Source organism: Columba livia, chromosome 6 (genome assembly GCF_036013475.1).
Source record: "Columba livia isolate bColLiv1 breed racing homer chromosome 6, bColLiv1.pat.W.v2, whole genome shotgun sequence".
NCBI lineage: Eukaryota > Metazoa > Chordata > Aves > Columbiformes > Columbidae > Columba > Columba livia.
In genome coordinates, this window is record NC_088607.1 from 34,421,609 (window position 1) to 34,442,352 (window position 20,744).

Genomic DNA, 20,744 nt, shown 5'->3' on the forward strand with positions numbered 1-20,744 from the left:
GCATTTTGCTGTGAGAAATTACCTTTGTGTGAAGCCTTTGTGTAGAATATTCTTGATTAAGACAAAGAAAAGGCTTTAGAGTGCAAATAGCCTTACAAACAAGGTATGCTTAGACCCTCTAATGCCATTTCAGTTTTACATTTTATCCTTATATTCTTCACAGTATCGATATTTGGATGTTAGTAAATTAATGAAAGTGCCTACATAGACAGACGGACATAACTCACATATTACACACTGAGTACATGTTTTATATGTTCTGCTTTATAGCGGAGCGTGCTTTAGTTCTGGGTCTGCCCACCATGCTCACTGTAATGATCTGGTTAGCTCAAATGTGAAGGTGCTTACCAGTATGGCCTATTATTTATTAACTGAAGGTGATACGGTGAAAAAAAGGAACAGTTTTTGACCTGTTTGTGAAAGTAAATCATAAAAATCATAAAAATCATAAAAATCATAAAAAAATGACAATATTGCAAGTTCTGTGCTTAACTTAAGGCACCTAATTAAGGGAGCTGCTTAAGAATAAGCTACCTTCAAATCAGATAAACAAAACCAGAAACGTGCAACACCCCGTTCCCCACATTCTCCCAGGCTACGAAATATAGATGGAATAGCTAAACCAATGCCATTCAAAGGGTGACAGATGTAAAGAAAATGGAAAAGCAGTGAGCACAAGGATTAATCCTGGAGAGGAAGACTACAATGAACAAAACAAGCTGACCTTTGCACGAGGTATGAAGCTCTTGTGCTCACAAACTCTTGTGCGTATCTGATATCCCCAAGCCCACACGAATTGTGGCTGGTGCTCAGAGTGACTCCCCCATGCCCTGGCAGTGTGGCAGAGAACACACAAGTGCCCAGGCACCAGCAGGTTGGGGCTGAAGATGCTGAACATTTCTGAGTATCCCACACAGAGAGCTGGGAGCACAGCCCCTTCCCGCATCTGGCACGCTCTCTTCCCATTGCAGCGACATTTTGCACTATTACATGAATTGTTCTGTTATAAATAGATCAGCAGGCCAGGTGCTATCAACACCAGGAAATTCGCATGTAATCTTTTGAGTTCTTTGGCATAAGTGTTGGATGCTGAGACACCGGTTCCCATGTCATTAAACTGGGCTTTTGGTCAGGCTGAAACTGATCTTGGATTTTTAAGGTGCAGCCCTACAGGAACACAAGATAAATAACTGAGCCAGTTCTGCCTTGCAGAGACCAATTTGAGAACACGCTGAACCTCAGCTTATAAAATAGCAGCTCCAAGTGGTGCCACATGCTGCTGATTCTGACATGACACTGTGTCTTTGCATAGGAGGATGATGAAGCACCCTAAAATTAGCCGTCTTACTATTTCGTAAAGAGCAGGCAGAAAGGTAGCAGCCTGCGCTGAAGAAAACAAAGAGGCAGAGAAGAGGACCAGAACGGGGGCTCACACACAGGCTGGCCACAACACTTCATGGTGAGCACTCTTGTCTTCTTTGCAAATATCCATGTTGGACTGCTTAGTGTCATTTCTTATCCCAAGCACGGGGTGCTTCATGTAGGAAGAAAGGTGCTCGTGTGAACAGAGGTGCGGTGGAGGGATCTGTCCTCTCAAGGGGCTTGGGAGACAGTGGAGGGGAAAACTCTGTGGGAAAATGACATGGAGCTGGCATGTAATTCACAGAATTTAGTTTGTTGTTACTGGAATAGAACTGGGCATGGAAGAAAAAAATCGTGCTGGTATGGAAACCAGAAATACCATGATAAAGCCTCCCACTGTTGAGCCCAACCATTTTTTTTGCCTGATATTCAGCTCTCTCTTGACCCCACTTCTTGGGTGATAAAGTCCTTGGCTTTACAAGGAGTAAGATCTGAGAGATAAAAACTTGCAGGCCGTAGGAAGATAGGCATGGATGTGTCTGGGTGTGGGAACAGAAACAGCGAAAGAAAAGGTTCTAGACCAGAATAAGGCTTGCAGATGAGGAGAAAAAATAAACTGTAAGGAAACATTTGAATATCAGGAGGCACCACAGGCCTGACATGAAATGGATGTTAGGGCTGATTGCTAGGAGAGTGGACGACACAGCACGCGTCTCTAGGAAGCAGAGGACGTTGCCATCAGCTCGGTGTAAGCCTGTGGCCCTATGCCTAAAACAATTGTCAGGACATGCTGTTTGCTCTGTTCCTGTGCTAGGACTCTGAAGAACAGCTGGGAAGAAAATAACTCCAAGGTATAAACTGTGACCAGTATGTTCAAACTACATCCAGTTGTTTCTGCTATTAGTTATCACTCAAAAATAAGGGACTATTTTGCAACAAAGATATTTGTTTAGTAAAGATGACTGGACAGCTCTCTGCAGCTTCTGTGATTTAATTCAGGATAAGACTCATGATTTCACATCTATTACTGAAACTCAGAGGGGCATGATACCGTGAGATCTATTTTCGTTCAGCTAGCAACTGATAGATATTGGGTATAGCATGGACTGAAATGTGGCGTCAAAGTGGTAATGAATCTGTGCCATTTGTATCAACTACAGTACAGAACATCTCTGTTCCAAAAGTGGATTAAGTAGTCACAGTGGATTAAGACTCTTGGAGAGATGGAAAATCAGATTTCTCTTGCAGAGGTTGTTAAAGAGCCCCATAGAAATTAGATGTGAGCAGTCAGAATGAAGTCCTTGGAGAACTGTAACTCTGAATTTCATATGACATAAGTCTCAACCTAAGCATTAGAATAAAACATTAAAAAATATATATATATTTTGGAAACAGAAGGAAAGTGAGCTGTATGAGATGAGCAATCAAATACTCAGAACTGTGTGAAAAATTGAATCACTGCTGCTACCTACATATAATTCATATGTAGAGAACCTCTTGACTCTTTATGTTCCCAGAGATCTCATTTAGGAAAGCTCCCATTTAGGAAAGAAAAATTGTCACAAACTTGTAATCTCTTGTTTATGTTTACTGACAATAGAGTTGTGCAAAACACTGACAATCTTGTTGATTTTTTAATATGAATGATTTAGAGGCTCTTATTCTCTCCTGATAAAATCTTGGGACAACGTTTTTTGAGATAATGTTTGTTTGGTCTACCAGCATACAAAAAAACTGTTTCAAGTTGAAACTTCAAGCTTGTAAAGGGGAGGCCAAAGCAACTATATGTCATTTGAGATCAGAAACAGTAGAACAGCCACTTGTGCCAAACCTCCATTGCATTTAGCTGGCCTTTATTTCTTGGATGGGAAGGGAGGTAGCAGTGATTCATCTCTGATTGATGAAGGCTTTCTTGTCATTATATCAACAAGCCACTATGACATCACTAAATATCATCACTGGTCCCAATCAGAAATGATCATTTGAGGGTTACTTTCATAAAAGAAGAATACAGGGCTATTTCCAGCTTCTGGGTAAGGTTCTAGACCAGCAAAATTACTCTTAAACATACATAGGCATAGATTTGAGAGTAGTCCTAGAGCCTGGATCCCTGGAGATTCAAGAGAGATTGTTCCCAAGACTGTCTGAGGGAAAGGCACGGCATTTCCACAGCATGCAATTGAGACACAGCAGCTTCCACTCACCCCATGACCCACTGGAGACATCCAAAACCAGACAGATTACCAGCAGGAAAGTCAACTGGAAACTCCACTTCCATCAGAAAACACTTGCACAACATTTTTTAGCCAGTAGACTTGAAAAATATATTCTGCCCAATGTGATAAAACTTTTGCAAATATATTAATAATAGAAACAACACATTAAAAATTCTTGTATGCTTATAAGAGTGTAACAAACTCAGCCAGGCCAACTGGCTCTTTAACAGTCAGTGCAAATATTACAAATTAAATTCCTTTGAGTATAACCAATTATTTATTTTAATAGAACAAATGAAAATAATGCTTACTTGGCCTTGTGGTCAAGGGGTTGCTTTGTAATAAACAGCCTCCAGAGAGGCAAATGACATGTGAACTTTAAAATTTTTCCTGACCTCTTGTTCAAGTTTGAGCCTCTAAATAGCTCATCACCATTATAAACCTGTTTGTGTTATCTTCTGAGTTTATAATAACCATAAGCATTAAAACAGTCTGTTCATAACTGTAATAATCCATACTGGCTTCCCTGCACAATTATAATAGACACAAACCTAGAAGCATTTTGTTTATAACCACTACAAATAGTCATGATTTCCAGTGAGTTGTATCAGCAATGATCTCTAAAGAATCTAGTATTTGGGATTACAGTTTCTACACATTTACAAGTCAAATTTATGAAAATTGTTATCTTTTGGCTAAGATTTAGTTTAGAACAGTTAACAGCAATACATACAACAATAAAATCTTCACTTTAAAAGTTTCTACACTATTAGTTTTACAGCTAATTTCGACCGTATACGGACTCACTATTTGCCCACGTCAAAAAAACAGATAACTCTTAGTATATTAATTTCCTGATGTTTTCTAACAAAACCACAGCAAGTTATAAGAAATACCATTTGACAAGTAGCATTAAAATGTGTTGGTGTTTTTGTGTTTGTTTTCCAATATAATTTAAATTTACATATTTTGAAGTGGGATTTAAAAGCTCAAGAATTACCAAATAAATGTATGTTTATAGCTATATTTCAGGAAACTTCAAGTTTTTAAAATATTTGAGAAGTTGAAGATTCAAATGCCATACTTGCCTCTGCTATAATTTGTTTGGACATATAGTGATCAACATAAAAAGAATTAAAAGGGAAACTCATTATACTGATTGTCACGTATTTTCTGATGTAAACATTTGGCTACATCAAATCCTGCATCTAAGGATCTAGACCAGAGAGACTTTCACATCTCTGCAGAACAGCCAAAGGTTTTCTCTTGCACCACATAAATAGAGAGCAAGTATTTCAGGATTAGGAACCATACAGTACATCAAGAGTTTCCTTAGTAAGTTTTCCAAAACGAGGAAAGAAAACAACACTACTTGGAGCACAGTTACCCCTCCTTAATAGTTTCAATAATACAATCAAAAGGAGCCCATGGGAGCACACAGAAAGTAGCTATATCACAAGCTGGAGACTGTTATTAGAGGCCTCATTCTTGGGAATCAAATTATTCATCGCTTCTTGGATTTTAAACTTTATTATCTTGATTAGAAGCTGGGAAAACTCTGTAAGTTCCTACCCCTGAGTTCTTTCTCTTGGCCCTCTCTGGCCAATAAGTCAAAGCTGTCATTTTCCCTGCTTCCCTTTCTTCTAGGTCAAACCCTCAGACAGGTAAGTTGCTTCTCAATGGAACTAATACCAATTTAAACTAGTTGAGTCTTGACAGGTTTATATCACGGCTCCAAACCTCACAACTGAGGATGTCAAGTATGAAAAAATACATGTTTGTACTCCTTTCATGCAGTGCAGTCAGCAAACTGAAATGCATTCCAGGCAAACTCTGTCCATCCCAGCATGATACCAGCAGTTCTAGCTCCCAATTCCCGCTCCTCTCCCCACTTCAAATTCTCTCTTCACTCATACACCTTCAATCCTCTTCAACAGCTCAATACACAGGAAACCAGATCTGCGCTATACAGGAGGAACAGTTTTCGTATATGATACCCATGGGTTATAAACATTATGGCTGAGATTTTCTAAAGTATATAGCTTCAAAATATGATCTTGTTTTTCAAAAAATGGTGAGTAATGGTTTAGGTGGCTGCCTCTAGTCACTCAAATGTCAAAATCTTGGCCAATATCAAGTTATACAAACACCTAAATGAGAATATGCAACTGGATCTACACAAGTAATCCCTTAGCTTTTCAACAAGTAGTAAGAAAATTGATAGTATATCTTTATAACTATTTAATGAAAACACAGGCTTGGTCCTCATATTCTGTCTATCAATTTCCAAACTAGTAAATATTTCTTTATAAAACAGATATTTTCACGATTTACTATTTTATCCTGATTTAACACTAAGCATATACTTTAAGAGCATTATGTCTAAAACATAGTTCAAATATCAAGTTTCCACAGGCTCACACCACCAGTTAAGCATGCCAAAAAGGTTTTGTTGTGATTTCAAAGGCGTTTACTAAACAGATTAACTGAAAAACACTTACCATATTATTTGCAGCTTCTTTCTAATTGTCACAGTTTGGAGTCTTCCAATATTCTTCCTTTTCTAAAGCAGAAAGAAGTGAGACATTTAAAAAAGCATTTTCAAAGGCACCCTAGGCAGAAAGAAAATTCCTTTTTATAACTTATGTGATAGTATATGGCATTACTACATGTCACTGATGTACCAGTTGCCCTAAACTTGGCTTGTTATGTGTGTGGTTTATCAGATCAGAATATATTTTAAATCCTGTGTTATATCTTTTGATTCCTTCCATTGAGCAAATTTATATTTTGCCTGTTTGGAAATTAGATGGTTCTGGAGACTAAAAACTGCATAAGCAGAACCACTGGCTTAAATATGGCCTGAGAAAGTAGTCATAAACATTTTTGATTACTAGGTGATTTATTTGTAATGATTTAGAGGTCTTATTTAGTTTCCTGTTGGAAAAGGTATATCATCCTCTCTTTCTTTTTCTCTCTTTCTCTGTCATATATACTTATTAAAAGTTCACGTTTGGCATAGTTAACAATTTCTATAGCTAGTCAGAATGCTCCTGCTATTGTTGTTCTGAGGTAATTTTCTGGGTCATTAGTAAGCACAGTCATAAGTATTCCTTACTGCAGTAAGCGAGCTCACGTTATCTGTCTATCACTTGTTCTTTAGCCAGACAGAGTGATTCTGATACTGCTAGTGTTCAATAAGCTGGTACCATCAAATGACTTTAATTCTCATCTCTGTCCCTTCTGAAAGTTTGCTTGTGTTTTGACAAAAAAGACCCTTATTTTAAAATTAATTCTGTCACTAAAGTTGTAGCCAAAAAAAAAAGCCCAGTTTTTTTGGAGCTTCATCAGTATCTATAGATAGAATTTTGGCAGTGCATCTTCATAGAAATTTTTACAAATTATGTTATGCAAGTCAGTTTAAAATTACAATGAAAAAAGCAACATTTAAAGTGGGAAGGTGACTCAGTGGCCTGAGGGAAGGCGTTCCAGACAGATGAGGCAGCGTAAGGGAAAGAGAAACAAGAATCACCAGGAGGGGCTGGTAAACCGATCTCAATTGTGCAGAATAAGGTGACACACTGAAGTGCTAGTAAAACAGTAGCTATTTCTTAAATCCGTCACCTAATGAGATTCAGAATTTGAGAATCATATCCTAGTTATGTTTTCCCTAAAAAAGAGCACTGTTTTAATGCAAAGGAGGAAAATTTTAAAAGCCATAGAGCTTGTGCAGAAGCTGGTTTTGCCCCTTGTCTGTACAATCAGAGAGCTAGGCAGGGTCCTGAACGCCGTGCACAACTAGCACTGCTCCTGCTGCAGCCAGACAACCCATGCCCCTGACCCCACAGGCCATTGCTGCATCTTATTTGTTGGCACGGAGACTGCCGTGCATTTCTGCGGCCACCATGTGTCAAGATGACAGGTTCCATGGAAGTGTGGATACAAACTCTTCCCCAGCTGTGTCCCTTCAGATTGACCATTCCTCAGTTCATTCTGTTGCACTGCTGCAACACACTATGCACCGTCTCTTCTTTCCATGGTGTTTGCTTCTGTCATATTTTAGCAAACCGCTGCAAAACTATGCTCTCCTGACCTCTGTTTGTCAAGCTCTTGTCTTTAGTTATTTCCTCTAGTCACCTCACTGAACATGGTGTTGCTGTCCTCCAAAGTGTTTCTCCCAGGCTGACTTGGCTGAGGCGATCCGATGAGCACAAGTGCAGTGACGAGCAGACTGCCAGGCACACTGCTGAGAAACCACTGAAACCGTCATCTGAGTTTGTCTGGAAAGCAAGAGGTCTCAAGAAATTATTTTTAGAATGTAGACTATCCATGAATGCCCTCTCCTTATTCTCTTCTAGCAACAACCATTTAAGACATTCCAATTATGGGAGTATCTCATTAAATATAATTTTGGCAACTAAGTTATTGAATGTTTTGTCCTATTAAACATCTGACTAGTGATGATTTTCTCTACCGTTCTAGTTGCCTATAACCGGCACCAAAGCCTCTGATGCTTAAACCACCAGCCATTCATTCTGGTTCTGGTTACACTAAAACCTGAAGGTCCTGATCTACACTACCATTAGGGTGAGCTGCCTGAGGCTCCTGCCAGCTGCTCAGCCCTTTGTGTTTAACTTGCTGAGTCTGCCTCAGGGCCTCTCACCTATAACAAAGAAATACACTGGAAAGCCATTATATCTGATTATAATAGAAAAAGGATACTGAAGATACCTGTATTTTATATAAATGGTACATATGTTCTTAGTTCAGACACAAGGCAAGAACCCCTGGATATATTTTACTCATTACCTAATCAGGTTTCCACAAATAACAGCCAGGCTTCTATTGTTCTTTTATGTTAAAAGCACTTACAGATGGACTCTCAGTGAAGTCCCTCAGGTCGTTAAGGATTTTGGAATTTCTTTATAAGAAATTCTGGATGAAATTCTGCTCCGTTTGAGATCACAATGCCATTTAAGTGATAAAAATAAGGACTGCATTGTAAATCTCTGACAAATGTGTAATTGGAAATAGAGACCGTGTGGTTACAAAATATGCCTCACTAGACTGACTCTTGATACACTTTTAAGCATACAATCCATAATGTGTCGTTGTGTTAATCTCAACCCCAAATTAAAAGCATTCATGTATGAATTGCTGTCTCTGGACAACAGTAAGCAGTTAACAAAGGCAGGGTAGGTATCAGGTCTGTTTAATATCAAGCATAGGAATAGCTACCATGTGGAAAACAAAACAAAACAAAACAAAAACTTTTATTACAATACTAATAAAAAGATTAAAAGTTCAAATACTCAAAATATAAAGTATAATATGGCGTTGACTTCAGTAGCATCCCTGTATTTCCTTTTCTTTTGTACCAGTCCCTCTGACGATCTCTTCAGTAGTATTAATCATGGCTACAAACATCCTTTTTAAGATGTTCTGGAGATGCATGTTCCAAAGAAAGGTAAAGAAGTCAATTGAAATGGATAGATTTGTAGTTGCTAGGGTCTAATCCTGTTTTACCTGAAGAACAATTTAGATAAGCCACAAAAAAGGAGAGAGCAAAACCCAGAAAAGAACAGCAAAAGAACAAAGTGTTTGGTTTAGTGCCCTCACTTACATACAATCTGAGGAAAACAAGCCCATCGTCATATCAGCTACAGCACTACCTGGCAAACCTGCACCAGCTTCAGTCTGAGGCAGCACCAACTGGTGCTCTCCTAGTTGGAAACCTGAAACAACATAGTAACATTAGTTTTGTCTACTAGGCCAGGTACTTATAAAAACGAGAGAAGGAAAGACAAAAGATAAGAAATACAGAGAGGAAATAAAGGAAGACAGAGAAGGACAGGGTCATAACAGAGATGCAAATCTCACACAGCACAGTGTCGCAGATTAGATGAAGACCATAGAACTGGCATTATCAGATCCCCTTTTATGGTCTGTTTTGTACTAGACATGCCTTGCACTCAGGACAGTGAAATTCTATAGTGTCAGAATGCATCCTGTAGTCTCTGATGATGCTGGGAGTAGTAACCCTGACTGTAAATCTCACACCTTTCAACCAAGCTGTTTTTTGGCATCAATGTCAAACCAAGCTTCCTCCTGCTTCACTTGCCCAAAGAAAGCCCTAAATGGAACAGCACATCCCCTTGATAATTTGTTCAGTAATCAAACCCAGTTTCCGGGTTATTAATTTTAATCCATTGATTTCTTATCTTGTGTTTCTGTTGATTACCAGGCATAGTCTCCATGAAGTCATTGAATTTTATAGATAGGAGCCTTCATTAGTATTATCTCCATTTTTCCGTATTTGATTTTTTTAATGGTTTTTCGAAACAATCTTATATAACAGGTTGCATCAAACTTTTGCTTCTCTGGGCAACTGCCAGTCCCTATAAATCAATATTTGCTGTGTGCTCTACAAATCACTGAATTCTGGTAGTGCTGACCCTAGAAAGAAGGCTGATGTGAGCCAAGCCCTGCACCCAGAGATGGTGGGAGCTTATGGAGATCCTACTCAGCCACCTGAGCACTTCCAAGTAGAGCTCATGCGCTTTATACTAGAACCATAAAGGGAAACTATCCACTTTAAAAATTTAATGCTAGCAAATTAAAGAAGCCAGGTGCTTGCAGAATGTGGTTTAGATATCGCTACTTCAAAAGAAAAGAATTTCCCTTACAAAAGGAAGAATGTAGGAGAATGTCATAAAATATTGACTGTACAGCGAACAGTAAAATGGTTGTGAACAGACACTTTGTGCTAACTCTTTTGTATTATAGGCAGCTTTGCAAGCTGACCAAGTTCTTTGACAGGCTAATATTATACAAGATAGCATTGTACAATGGATAATACTGCATAAGACAAAATAATAGAATTTAAAATTAGGACATGGTGTCCTCCATTCCTTGGGGCAGGGAGTCCACCTCAAAGAATTTGACACTTTTACAATTGAAAAAAAGCTTTTTACAAAAAAAAGGGATTTTACAAATCCCCTTTTACAATTGGCACCCATCAATTATTTAATTTTCCGGGGATTTTCTCTGTGTTATGGAAATCTTTATACAGTATATCTAATATACAGTATATTTTTACCTATTGATTAATTTTGAAAAGCAAATAGATGTAACATTGGATGAAACTGATGAAGACAGTACAAGAGATTGTGTTTCTGTACGGATGGCTTTCATCACTGTGCTTATAACAGACTTTTTGGAAAAGTCTGACTCCTGACAGAACAATCACTGATTTCATTGCAAACAGCATCAGGCCCCGTAAAATTATCAGTACATTTCATCTAAATAATTAACAAGACTGAAAAATTCTGTAGTAACACTCAGGCAATCCTCACATGAGTGCTACCCTGTTGGCAAAGCCTGTTTTGGGCTGGGTGAAAAAGAAACAGGCACTGAAAGAATATTTCAACATTATTATTTGTGCCTTCTACAGAAAAGAGCTCCCATTTTTTTCATCCTTCTGATATGTCTCCACTTCTAAAATTAGAATCTGAGTTAGAATCACACAATACCTGGCAGGGTCATGCTAAGACATGCACTGCATCACGACATGAATAGAAAATATCCAACTCATATTGTCTTACACAAGGTTTGCAAATCACTACTGAACTAGCTTTACCAGAAACATCCAGAGAATTGCTGTTAACACTTTTCTTACCAAAAGAATAATGCTCTTAAGATAATTCATTTAAAGTCTATAATGCAAAAGAGAAATAGGACTTGCCACTGCTGTTCAGATTACTGGACCTTTAAATGTAACACCTCAAGCAGCAACTAGTCACTGATGCTTCAAGAAAAGACATCATTGCTATAGTCCAAAGCTGCACAGGTGAGGAGCAGTTTGGAATAAGCCAGTATAACAAGGCTAGTATAATCCGAGGTGGGTACTTTATGAGCCACCATTCATATTGGACCAGCAAATGGTCAAATATGAACATCTCTCTGAAGCTTCTCCTTCAGCCCATGAGAGCAAACTTGTCAAACCCACTGCCTATTTCATACTCCATGTGAGAAGTGAGTTCAGCCTTGGGATGAGCAAGACGGGAGGTTGGTGGGAAGCAAACCGGAAGTGAGTAGTAAGCCTTGGCTCCACAGGGCTCCGGAGAGATCTGCAAAAGCTCTACCTCACTAGAACCTGACTGCAAAGAACTGTTGGGAAGCTTTCAAAGAAATGGAACATTTAGTATTTTGGTTCCAGAATTTTCAACGGGAATTAAAAAAAAAATCACAAGCTAAAACCCTGTCAGAAAATTAGGACCAATTACAAAGACAATATTAATATTTTTGATAGTAATTTAGAATTGGATTAAAATCATGGGCAAAAACCTGTAGAAAATCTTGTTTAGATGGGGTGAGATTTTTTTCCTCATTTTCCAGTTCTACCCATCTCTCCACATTTTCTGTGTGTGAGAGAGCTGTATAAACACCATCTTCCTGCTCCATATAATTGAAGGTCAATATATGAAAATTGAAGACACAAATGTAATTATCAATATATCTCTGTTTCTTTTGGACGTCTTTCCTTTTGTAGACTGGGTTTTAATAAAGTCCATGCAAAACCTGTAATCTTATAGACAGTAAGTATTTGATTTTCAAAAGCACGTACTGTGTTCCTCTAAATTAAGAGCAAATTTCTACTGCATTGTATAGCATCTTCATCGGCTTAATGGCAAGGATCACATACACTATTGTGAGCCCATTTGCGAGAGCATGGCAACAAGTTATTATGACATACCTGGTACCAGCTTTTCTTGCTATCAGCTGGAGCCCTTTGGATGTGAACCCCTTTATCATTCTTGGAGAGACAGTGGACTAGGAGTTTGCTGACAATCCAAACACTGATTTGTCATTTCTACCATTTGTGTATCAGTTCCTGGTCTCCACACAAGGCTGAATGACAGTGTACTTCATTTTTGCAATGTTGAAGCAGTGCTGGACCATCTTTTATTTTTTGGCAATGTGATGTATAGAATATATCAATGCTCTCTGGATCTGCCTCAGTACTCTTGCCTGTCCCTTGCAGAGGCAGACATGGCAACAACAATCTGCATTTGCCCATCAGCCAGCACTTTAGTACAGAACCACAACCTGAGACACGCATGTCATTGCCCCTATCTTTAATTATACTGCAAACTCCTTTTATTGGTTTAAAAATTAAGCGAAGAGATTGATGAGCTGTAAAATAGAAAATTCTTTCTCCTATAGACACTGGTGGCACTTTCTAACACTCCAGAATAAACACACTGAGTGCTGTTATGTTCTGGAATACTGACAGAACAAAGGCAGGAGCACGTTAGAATGAGCTTTCATTACCAGAGACGCTGCCATGTGAGGAAGTATCACAATCCACTCTTGTAGGCAAAAATACCTGAATATATCCAGACTCTTTCAGATGACAGATCCTCATCTGAAACACAGGATGGGCTGTGAGGACCAGCAGCAGTTTTGGTTATACAGGCGAGGGAACACTCTTTCCATGGTGGCAGGGATTGCTGACAGTGACTGACCAGCTCCTGAAGGAAACAGAATTGTGGTACGCTCTGTGACTTGCGCTTCTTAGGCCTATTTGTCACTTAGAACATATTTTTCTGATTCTACACATGCTTCTTGTCTGGTGTGTCCACAGTACACTATTAAATCAATGATAAATTTACATTTTCCCTAAGAATTCAGATCAAGTAATAATGGTTGAATAAGTTAGAAAGCATCACCTGAGCCACATTACTGCTTTACATACTTGCCCTTAAAGAGTAGCAGCAGAAACTCTCACTACTTTGATTCTCCCCACAGACACACAGACAGCTGTTGTTTGTCAGCTGACCAGAGCTGATCTGAAAGTGGCTTGGTCTAGTTGATCTTAATTAAAATCCAAGTCACTTCACAAAACAGCTGTTAAAAGATCTTGCCAGTGTGAAACTGATGTCCCCTCTCCTGTGAGTCACACTGCTAATGTTCAGCAAGGTGCGGGTTTTTGTCTTTCTTGGACTGCGGGAGGCTCAGTCTGGCTCCCTGTGTGTGGCCACTCAGGTGGCTCCCAGTCCTCTGGTCCTGCCTCCCTCCTCTTTCTGCTTCCAGCCTAATGGAACATCAGCAGCACTCGGTTTTATGCTTTTTGTTCTAAGGCAGTATTCGTGCTCAGAATAAAATTTTGAGGTTTGTCCAGCTGTTTTCATCACTAGCTTCTGTGATAAGTATCTAACTAATTAGGATGCCCTGTAATATATGTCCCAAAGCTTACTGCCAACTTGCAGCTGTCAGCACTATTTCCAGCACTAACCTCTAAAGCCAAAATAAACTTTTGTACTTGTGTAATTGTGAGCTTGAGGTAGCTTGGAGAATTTCTTATTCTAAACTAATTAAGCAAATATGCTATATGCTCAGTACATGATAGTGACATATATGTACTATGGACTTAACTGTAACCTTGAAATCACTGTAACTATGGCAAATCTTTATCCCAGAGAAGTGCTCATCTGCCTCAGTTACTCTGGGATAGCAAGCCAAGCCCTGTTTCTTCTCTGAGCAGGATGAGTTCTTCAGATCTTCAGGTACCTTTTCTTTTTTATGTTCTAAGGCTCTAAAACTCCCCAACGCTGTACCCTAGATGGCTTCCTCCAGCTCCAGCTGAATTCACAGGTTTACTGTCAGGCTGGACAACATGTGGGGTATTAAGGGATGCCTTCAGATGAACCCAAAAGACAGTATAGACTCATATAATTTTGGGCAGTCCACACAGATGTCTAATAATTGTTCTCTACCAAATAATCTGTAACCCATCTCATTTCTCAATTAATGGTTCAGCACATGCCATTGATAGGATTGTATTTATTTCATCCTAATATCTATAAAATCAAGAAGTTTCCATTTATGATAAATCCTGAAGATTTACAATTACAGTCTGATAATCCTACCGTGGAATAACAGCCAACCAGCCATGTACAAAGTTCCATTTTAAGACTCACACCTTCCGCTTGTAAATGTACTTTGGACTTTGACAGACCAGACCTGGAGAGAATTAGCGCTCACGTAATTTATTCTAGGACACTACGCCTTGTCCTGGAGGGGCAGATGTTGCCTTCTGCTGGCCAGCAAAGACAAAAGGCCATGAAGCTGAAGGTCATGATATCCTGAAGTATTTTTTTAATGCTCAGCAATCAAAAGCCTCAATTCACCATCTTCTAAAAAAAGCAGCCAGAGGAACACCAGTATTTTTATGGACTTAATGCTATTATTTGCAAACTAGTGAATCTGACATTCTCTGATGTTGCTCTAAGACAACAGCTCTGCAAGACCTGGCACGTTTACTGTGTGTGCTCTAACTTCTTGTGGTTCCTGGAAGTTTTGTCCTTGTACCACCCGCTGTTACAGTGGTCAGGCTGTTTGCCACAGTAAAGGCTCATAACTTCTGTCATTTCTCAGTGCTGTACTTTCTGCATGACCCTTAGCTCATTTGTTGCACAGATTATTCAATGATTTTGCAATTCTAGCATCTTATATAAAACTCTCTCTTAAAGTGGAAAGTTTTTGCATATTTGTTCAGATCAGATTGAATAGTCACTTCAGCTTGCTTAATTTTTGCATATCATGGACAAGCAGCAGTTCACAGCTCAGCAAGACTCCATGCACATTTTCTAATGCATTTCAGCAGAAGTCCACATAGATTTACAGTTATTTTATCAGACACAACAGACTTCATTTTCAGGCTTCAGACTTTGTAGCTTACAGATCTACAGCTCCTGTAATGTCCAAGCCACAGTAGCGCACGGTACAGTATCAACACGCAGTTCCTGTCAGCACTGTATGGCTCACATCTCCTGTTACAGATACTATAAAGAATACATTAGATCTCTATTCCAGGGATAAAGTTACATGAAGCATCACCCAACCCATAAAATGCCTAACCTTTCCCCAAAAGAAGGGCTGACTTCACTGTATAACATTTCCATATCACTGAAGAAAACACTCCACAAACTTGTGCTCACAAGCTATTCTGGAAATGATAGTTTACAAAAAGAGAGAGAAACAAAAGAAAACTACCTCCAGTGCATCAGGAAATTTTTCACAAAATAATTGCCTTTACTCCTGATTTTTCATACTGTCATGCCTCATCTTTTTGAAGAGCTACATCCCACAGGAGAACCCCTTTTCTAGCAAAGGCACTCACTCAATTAGATTTTGAGAGAACCTGTAGAAGGTCAAAAAGCCAGCTAATTACACCATTAGCTGTGGAAAGGACTATATATCAATTCCTCACGATAAATGCATAACATTTTAGTAATCTTTTAAAACCAGAATTGTGATGAGCACTTTTAATAAAGTATCAACAATCAAGCACCATTTTTGGTAAGCTGAACTGTTTGGAATTGCAGATTATTTGCTCTTGCTGGTGTACAGGATGAGTAGAAAAGAAAATTTAGTCTCTACGTTTTCCAATTGATGTGGTAGGTTTTAGACACTCAAAGTTTTAACCAGTAGCTCAGTTTTACAAAATGAAAGTCTATTTAGTAACAGGGTTTCTCTGTGTACTACATAAAATATATTGAAACTATTCCACCTACGTTTCTATCTCAGTTTTATTTATAGCTAAGTTTCACTTGCCTCTTTTAGTTACTTTTCTCCCAACAGTATATAATGAGTTTAGAAGTTCTAGCTTTTTGAGGATTTGTAGTTACAGGCCATCCTTGAAGATTTCTGCACTGATGTTTATTAAATCAAACACTTCAAAGAAGTTAGGAATATTTTACTATTAAAACACACAATTTGCTGAGTTTGCCTTTGGAGTCGCAAAACTTACACTGTTACCAGCTGATGGGATTCCCTGTGATGATAATCTTCGAGTTCTGACCAAAACATCAAGACAATAGCAATAACCGGTAATTTTAAGAGGCTGAAGTCTAAACCAGCTGAGAAGAGTAACACAATGCCACGACAGTGCCCCTTGGATGAATCAGCAAAACCCGCATAAGCATCTATAGGGGCCGTTTCACGCGCGAGGAGCAGGCATGGGGTGCCCATAGGTGCTGCCAGAGCAGCGGATTCCCTGTCCAATGAGGTGGAATGCTCCGCGGGCACATGGTTTACGCTGCTCAAAATAACTTGGGACCTGCAAACTGACAAATGCTATTGCTCCGGTGGTGACAGGTTGTCCAGCTTCTTACAGCCATCCTCAGAATAACGAAGGTTAACTTCCTTCACTGTATGGACTCCTAGCTGTTTCTGTTCCCGAGGACTCGAAGAATTCCTTCGCTTCCTAAACTTTAATCTCACACTTCTGGATAATTGTCATCGCTACTAACGGCCAGGGTTGGGCAGCAACATCTGGAGGAATTTAAAAAGGTAATCCCTCAACTTTAGATCGGTCTGCATTTTGATTTTGCAGCATAGGGTGCTGAAGGGTTTGATGAGCATGTATATTTGAATGCTAATTATTGCTGATAAGACATACAGGGAACAAATCATTTATAAACTGACTGACTTGAATTATACTGAGGCATGTGCATTGTAGTGAAAGAGAAACAATGCTCTGCAGCATTATAAAGGGCTTGAATAGCTTTGGTGGGGCTCTCAAATTCTCTCAGAGCCAGTCTGACTCCTCCAAAGAGTCAACAGAAGATTGTAATGACCTGAAAAGTTCCTTGCTGGGACTGAATTCTTCTTCCCGCTTTTCCCTCCGTATTCTGAAATATTTACATTCTGGCATTCATCTGTAAACCAAGATGTCATAATTTGGATTTCCTTCTGAAACAAAAATCAAACCTAATTTAAATGTGACCCCATAGTTAAATACTTTCTATTTATTTATTTATTTATTTAGTCATGTAAAATGACCCCCTGGCTATATTTAGTGCTGGGAGATCTGCTCTCTGGATTAATGTACACAACAGCTGCAGAAACAGTCCTGCTAGAAGGGCACAGCTCTCCCCCATGAGCTCTCACTATCTCCCTTGCTCTCTTTCTCTGTCTCAGAGAAGTATTTGACTGTCAGTAGCAAATGTTTGGCCCAATATATTGCAACATTAAGCAGTAATCAGAAGCCCATCTTAAGTTTTACAAAATAACATGTCAACAATTGACAAGAGAACAGAGCAGCTCTTAAGTTTATGTCAATAGAACGTTATACAAATAACCCTAAAGACACTGATTACTTTATCAGTAGTTTTGTTTTGGTCATGAGGTTTACATTTGTGAGGACGCTCTAGAGTTTAAGAGTGGAAACAAAATCCACACGTGTTAATGGAACAATTTCATTAACTTCAACACTGTTCTTCTCCCTCTCCTGCACCTCCTGAAGGTTCCTAAGGTCAGGATATTTCTTACTTTTTTCTATTTTTTTTTAAGAAACGGCGAATAAAATTAAGCAGCAATAGGAAGAGTGTTAGTTCCTGTAGCCAAGTAGAATGATATTCCCGTATCAGAAATCATTTATTGTCAATTCAGGAGTTAGCTAGGTTTTGTACACGACAGACTATCAAAGACAAAGGGGAACTGTGTGCTCGGTGCTGGTTTGCTCTTCCTATGCATTCTTCAGGGATTTTATGGCAGGACTGGCTGCGGTACAGAAGGAAAGATTCTTATCTACAGCTGCTAAGAATTAGCAGTCTAGGTATATTTGCACATAGATACAACATTAAAATGGTTTGTTAAAAATTTCCATAATACCATAAGAGCAACTGGACAATGCAATCCAAATCGTAATCTCTGGAAAAACAAAAACAAAAAACAAACCAAATAACAACTGTTTACTTTTCAGTTACTTGGTTTAGTATTTGTTTTCATAAACAGTAATATTCTATGGGGATAGGCAAATTAATTCTGCCTAATATAAATATCATTTAAACACCATAGTTTGAAAAGATTATTTAAATGTAAAGGGGTTTATGTTGCAATGTTCTTAGGGAAGACTGATGAAATGCATAACGAAGACATAACAGCAGATAAAAAGTAACAGATATAGTAAGAGCGTGAAAAAAGAAAGGCACAACTGAAAAACTTTTTGGGGAAAAAATGCAAGACAGATTTTTTTTGTGTCTCATTTAGGGCTTCAGTTCGCTTTATCACTAGGAACCACTAGTTGTATGAAAACTGAATCTCATTTTAAAATCAAAACAGCCCATAGTTTTGAAATTACCAGACAAAAAGGATGTGCAAATACCATCTGGTTTGCATATCTCTGCTTTTCAGGGCTTTTCTTTGTCCAGTTTGTGCTTGTTCAGTCTGGCTACACAAGCACTATGTTGTCCGGCCTTCAGATACACGTGCACAACTCCCTTGACATAAATGCCACTTATATACATGGGTAAAATGGAGACATTTGCTCAGTGTTTTAAGCTGTGCAAATTGTCATTACAGTGCCTTATGCAGTGTTGTAATTTGTCAGTATAGACCGAGCCCATGCAACACATAAATCATTTTTTAACACTGAGAGCTGAGCTGTAGCTTTTGTCCCAATCTAAAACTTTAAAGCAGTTCTCAACTGTGTGCGTTTATGGATTTCTGCACTGCTCACACATACTGCTAGCAGGAATAATAGAAGTGACCTAATTTAAATAATTTGGGTCACGGGCCTTGAAAGTGGATCTGCAGTTTTAGCCATGAAAGGTTTGCAGAGTGGTGTGCCTGTGTTTGGACCAGGATAAATGAATATTGTTGCCTATTAGTTTTATTTTCCATTGAGACTCTGCTGTATCTTTAGGGGCCTTTCATAGAAAAACTCATATAGGCAATCCTTGAAGGAAACATACATTAATTACCTGAATAAATAAAAACTTGAAACTTGTCCTACATTACGAGCACTTGAAGTTCTACACTGAGAGCTTGCCCTGACATGTGAGGCGCAGCCCACGCAGGTCGGTGGGAGAGGAGGATGGAGGAGCATCCCAGGCGGGCCTCAGAGACAGCTATCACCTGCTTTCCTTTTCGAACTTCTTATTTAAAAATCGGATTAAATTTATTTCAATTTATATGGAGTTTCTTCAAGACATTGTTTAACTTGCAGTTCAAGAAGATGCAGTGAGGAGGCAAAGAAAATTTGAGACACTAGTAACATAAGGTCTCAGTTCTCATTTTGAGAACTACTAAGGGACAGTATTAATTTTGAAAAAAATAAAGACTGTTTTGTGATCAGAGGAACATAAAAAAGGTTGTTTCATTTTATGATAGTATGAAGAAAATGTTCAAAAAATTAAAGAGCTTTGACTGTGCTTTTTCCTTGAAGAAGAGTTGAGTATTTATGCTGCTACTGTAACATGGAGGTCACAGACCAGGGCACAACTCCACATGCACACAGGCCTCTTGAGTATCTCCTGCAGCATGACTTGTTGGAGAGAGGAGTTAACCTGTCCCATTCCTGAGATTATGAATTCCAGCTTTTTTCTTTTGTGGGCTCTGCAATTTTGCTGTCAGCAGGAAAGGGAAGAGAGATCAGGGGCGAAATACAGTGGTAATGAAGAATGCAGAGGAGACCAATATCACGACAAAAAGCAGTCTAGATAGATCCTCTGCTACAGAAATCTAGACTCTTAAATATTTCCAGCTTCAATTTACTTGCTTGTACTTTGATATTATTAACCTACTGTTCATAAAATATTCACATCAAATGATATCTTTGTAAATTCAATTTTTTTATTACTCCGGTATAATATTTTAAACTAAATATAGATTACATATAACTGTATATAGATAACTCAATTCTATATTCCCTTTCTGATGAAAATCCAGATAGCAATTTCAGTTTAAAATTAATTTATTAGTTTTACCAGTTAAGGCCCCAATCCACTATCACAAGTATTCAAAAGATGAGGCATTGTTCAACTCCCAAGCCATTAAAGATTTGTTAAAAATAAAGTTCCACAAAATTCTAAATATTGGATGTTTGATATTTACCTGTTTTTTCCTTTTTTCTTCCCTTCTCCTTCCCTTTTTTCCCTTCCTTTCTCTTTTCCTCTTCCTTTTAGAAAACTGTACATAGGTAACATTTTTCAAGGTTTAAGATTCAAGTCAGTAAAGAAAAACTTCACATTTTACCTGAAAACAACTTAAAAAATGTGACTGTGTGGCATTTACAAACAGGCTGTGAGGTGGGAGTTAGTAATTCTGTTCACAGCTATTTCAAATAAATCCTGGGCAGTTTCGGTGAACTTGCTCCAG

The 20,744-nt window shown here is 38.6% G+C and overlaps 1 protein-coding gene and 1 long non-coding RNA gene across 3 annotated transcripts in view; one reads left to right on the top strand and one right to left on the bottom strand.

The window, feature by feature from the left end:
- Positions 1-1,329: 1,329 nt before the first annotated feature.
- Positions 1,330-20,744, top strand: part of MYPN (myopalladin) — a 69,613-nt gene continuing 50,198 nt past the window's right edge. The window contains exon 1 of one of the 2 annotated variants that reach the window (XM_065067901.1): positions 1,330-1,459. The gene's annotated coding sequence lies outside the window, so the exon portion shown is untranslated. Of the gene's footprint in view, positions 1,460-16,698; positions 16,935-20,744 lie in introns of those variants that run through there. The other variant, XM_065067900.1, reaches the window with a different exon arrangement.
- The window catches only part of LOC135579787 (uncharacterized), a 35,662-nt gene continuing 20,321 nt past the window's right edge, over positions 5,404-20,744 (bottom strand). Inside the window, exons 3-7 of the long non-coding RNA XR_010473563.1 lie at positions 12,967-13,111; positions 9,202-9,313; positions 7,716-7,858; positions 6,080-6,141; positions 5,404-5,542 (exon numbers count right to left, since the gene is read on the bottom strand). This is a non-coding gene — a long non-coding RNA (uncharacterized LOC135579787). The remainder of the gene's footprint in view (positions 5,543-6,079; positions 6,142-7,715; positions 7,859-9,201; positions 9,314-12,966; positions 13,112-20,744) is intronic.